Genomic DNA, 5,021 nt, shown 5'->3' on the forward strand with positions numbered 1-5,021 from the left:
TGGAAGTTGCGCCAGTAGATCAGAGTGGTTAGCTGTACAGCGGTCCGGGACAACCTCGGTCCCAAGGCGCCCAGGCACCGGTCTGGATGGCGCCCTTGCCCAGTACTCAGGAGCGGGCAACGGCTGCTCGACCAAAACTCTGAGTGCTGTGCTAGGCAACGGCACTACCTCCAGGTAACACTCGAGCACTGTTCCCGAACTCGGCGTGACTCGCCAATACCTTACTTTCGTCAGTGCCCGCACTACATCTTCCTACTTTTCCTCCACCGCCCCCGCCCCCTCTCCGCCCCCAGGCGATAAATGACGACTGGTTTCTTAATGACTTACACACCTTCAGTAAAAATTTAAGAAGTGGTGTCCAAATGGATTGAACTTTGGAGAAAAGAAAATGTGTCCAAAATTGTTTCAAGAAACCTAATCCTTTAAGGTGGTACATAACTCTATAGCATACAAAGACGAGTTACCTTTGCCAGCCTATGGATAGTACAAATCGAATAGAAGTGGGTCGTTTGGGAATCAAGAGAATGTTTTCGGTGATCTTTAGGGGTCATTTATAATTACTGGCGACGTCACCAGGGAATTGCTCAACACTGACCATGGAGCACGTAAAATTTACCTGGAGCTTGAGAAAAATTGGAACACATTTTGTTTAGCGGCTTAAGCGATCATCACAGTATTTACATTCTATTCCACTTTATTGATCTATTTTTCTTTCCATGACACTTCTCATCAAGTTCCGTCATTATCCCTTTTCTTAGAAAAAAAAAAATCAATGAAAAAGTAGAATCCCAGATCCTGAAAGCTCCTGCATAATCATTTCAAAACAGGCCTCCCTTCTCAAGTGAAACACTCTTAAAATTTCACCTCCTGATTTTGTATAAACGCCGATAAATTATTTATATCAATTTACTTTTGCCAAGAGGGCTTGGAATATGGAGATTCCACAGTATGAATTAATTATCAGTTAGTGAGAAAAACGAAAAAATACTTTTTCTAACGAAGAGCCCTAAACCAGGCTCTAGAGGAAACTAAGAGTTGCGCTTTTGATGGCGGGGGGCGGGGGGGGGGGGGGGGGAGGAGGGGTCCTTGTATTTTGCAAATGGTGATATCCCGCTGGATGGAGTCGCATTTTTCACGACTGGGATGACTGTATGGAGGTTGCATTTTCAACAGAGTTCCTAGAATGGCGTCGCACATTTTCGGGATTTAAGGGGAAAGAAAAACAATTAGGAATTGAAAAAAATAGGAAGATATGCGGTTAGAAAGTTGTTACCGAAAGTCACTAAGTTAAAATCGCGAAAATTAAATTTACCTAAAAGTGACTAGGATGGGGTCTACTACTGGTCAGAGAATTGACTATAATGGGGAAAGGGTTCAGAGAGGCAAGCGGCACATACCTAGGAAAAATTGAAACAAGTAACCCCCTACCCCCTCCCCCTTTCGCGCTTCTTACTTCTAATTATTCTGGTCGAAATCTAAACCGAAAAATAAACCATTCGTTTTTCAGATGCAAGTGGATGTGGGTGTTCTAGGCAATGTTAATTTCCTTTTCTATTGACAGATTTATTTAAAGCAAGAGATTATCTTCTTTTGCTTAAAGCTAGACTAGAAAATTGAAAACAAAAATTTGGTGATTGTTTATTACTTTTAGCCACAGATCTTGTACACATTCACAGTCCTTAGTTAAAATACTGAGCAGTTTATTGTGGTCCTTCACATTTAAGAGAAGCTGTAAACATTGTACCTTAATTGATACCATCTAAACTACTCAAAGTATAAAGAGATGTTTTATGTACAAAGTACTAAATAATCTCTACCTTAAAAACTTTTGGTTCGATACTAAAAATAGTTATCGTGTAAAATGTCTTATTTGGTTAGAGTTATCAATTCTCAAACGACAACTTTCCAATTTTATCAATTAGATTATATACAAATTACATTCTGACCTATTTCATCAAACTGAAAATTGATTATACTCTAAAAAAACACGTTACCCGTAAAATAATTTCCTATCATAAGTAATGTAGAGTATTTATTATTTTTTTATTACAGTTTCTCCAAATCCAAATTACTAAATAAATAAATAAATAGATAATAATAGTAAATAAATAAATAATGAATAATGATAACAAATGATGATGGAGAGGCAGCATGGAAAAGCGTCCTAGACACCATACGAGGGATGCTCCCCAGTAAGCTAACAAAGTATAGCTATAAAATTATATCAAATTATCAAAGTATAAAATTTAATATAAATATAATATATTGAATTAAATCTGAAATTCTAAGTATTACCAAAAAATGAAGTGAACTTATATTTAAGGCTAGAAATATTGACAGAATCCTTTAAATTATTAGGAAGACTATTCCATTCATTAATAATACGGATAAAAAAGCTATCTTTAAATATATTTCGGTTCTACTATACCTGCTGAGCAGGTCAAGAGAATCATTCTTCCTTAAATTATAATCCACACTACGATCTTTACAGAACAACAACTTATTATAAATGTCCATATCATAATGCCCTTTCATTAAATTGAATAAAAAAACAACATCCTGATGTATCTTCTATGAAATAAACCTTTTAATTTTATTTCTTTAATCTAATATCATAATCCTCGTCAGATTTAAGAATAAACCTAATTGCCCTCCTCTGTATTGCCTCTATTTTATTAATATTACGTTGCGTATGAGGATTCCAGTTCTCACATGAAGACTCGAGCAGTATGGTCTGACAAGACTACAGTATAATGTTCTCAAATGTAGTAAAAAGTAAAGTCGGTTTACAAGCCTACTCCGGTTTCTGTAGCATGAAGCGACTAGGAGTATTTCTACTCCCCCCTGGATAGGATGCCAGTCCATCGCGGGGTTACCCCCAGCATTAAATTGCCGGTACCCATTTATACACCTGGATGAAGAGAGGCACTGTGAGAGTAAAGTGTCTTGCCTAAGAACACAACACAATAGGGACCTTAAGAAACCACGACGGCGACGACAACGAGGACGTGGAAAAACAAGAGATCTAATTGGCAGAACCATAGTTCAGCACGTGCGTTTTGAAACTTTGTACATTTCTTAGCCGTCCTATGCAAAACAACAACGTGAAATCGCCAAAATTTGCGTCGTCTGCGAACCGAAACCGCGACGGCAAACTATTTGAATTTCCATTTGGAACTCAACGGCTACTTTGTACGTCATGCTGAAGTTGAGCGGTGGCGCTGTATGAGACAGTAAGCTCCTGCAGCTATTTTTGAGATTCTAATTAAGAGTAGAAATTCATTTTTTAATCGAAGTCTTCCTTGGCGTCGCCGTCGTGGTTTCTTAAAGTCCCTAATGTCCCGGGCCGGGGCGCGAACTCGGACCACTCGATGCGGAGTCGATCGCACTAACCATGAGGCCACCGCGCCTCCACATTCTCAGTGAAGTAATATCTTTTAAATCGCTACATGTTCTTTTCACCAAACCAAGAATCTTATTAGCCTTAGCACATACAGAATCTACATGTGCGTCCCATGATAAATCAGAGCTGGTAAGAAGACCTAAATCCTTATGTATATGTACACTTTCCAAACTCTGACCGTTTATGTAATAGTCCCTAACTAAAGGACTCTTTTTCATAGAAATTCTCATGATCTTACCTTTCTTTGTGTTTATTTTCATTTTATTATCCTTACACCAATCAGCTATCTTATCCAAGTCACTCTGAAAAGACGTCATGTCATCTGAAAAAATAATAATCCTATATAGTTTACTATCATCTGCATATGAAGCGATTGAGCTACCTTTACTAATAAACCCCGGTAGATCATTGAAATAAAGAATTAAGTTCCCAACCTTGAGGTAATATTTCCAACTCCAGAGGTAATATTTCGCCAGCCAAATAATTTCCCTTTTACAACAACTCTCTGCATACGGTCAGCGAGATAGTCTTTACACCCTTCCGGAAGACGCCCACAACTCCATACTTAAATAATTTAGTCAAAAGAATATTATGATTTACAAGGCCGAATGCTTTAGCAAAATCAATGAATACCACATCGACTTGACCACGGTTATCCAGGGCTTTACACCAGTCATGATGTACCAAAAGAAGCTGTGTTCCACAGGATCCACCCCTCAGGAATCCATGATGAGAACAATGGATAAAGTCAATAACTTGTTCATAAATTGTATCATACACCAATCTTTCTTGACACTTTCCTGTGATGGATAATAGTGAGATACCTCTGTAATGCTCTACCGGCTCTCGGTCTCCGTCCTTGTGAATGGGAGCAATATTTGCATGTTTCCATAATTTAGGAACTTGACTCATCTCAAAAGACAAATTATAGAGCGTACACTGAATGGTACTGCAGACATAGATTCCGTCTCCTTCAACAGGCGGGCTGCAATGTTGTCTACCGTACCCCAGAGGACTCACTGCCATCAAGTTTTTGTAATATTGAACTTCATTTGTGGTACATGACACAGAGTCTGTATATTGATTAGCACCGGTACCGTGATTGGTCATTCTGAATGTCATGCAATAAAATAGAAGGAGCACCAGAACTTTCTTTGCAGAAGACAGAATGAAAATGAATATTATGCAAATTAGCCTGTTCTTGTGGCTTAGTTGCTGTAATACCATTATAATACCATTATAAGTGCATTATAACTCTGCTCTTAATAAAATAATCAGCTGAAACAAAACATCCGTCCAACAACACCGACGTTTTGTCTGCCACACTGAGTCTAGAACACACTGTTTGATCGACAACTGCTGTGGAGTAAATAACGCGACAACCTGACAAACTGTTAAATAAAAAAAAAACATGCGAGGATGCTTATGCGAGGGAGGGCGCTTATTAGAGCATGCGCGCTTATTCCAGGAAATACGGTGTCTTCTATCTTATGCCCTACTCGTTACTCACTTTAGATGGTGGTGCAGACAACTTTTTCTTGGCGCACTTAATAGCGCTGATCTCACAGGAAACCTTTCCACGTGGCTTTTTTGCTGCCTTACTGACGCATTTATCATA

This window comes from Stylophora pistillata, chromosome 10 (assembly GCF_964205215.1).
Source record: "Stylophora pistillata chromosome 10, jaStyPist1.2, whole genome shotgun sequence".
In the NCBI taxonomy this organism is placed as follows: Eukaryota; Metazoa; Cnidaria; class Anthozoa; order Scleractinia; family Pocilloporidae; genus Stylophora; species Stylophora pistillata.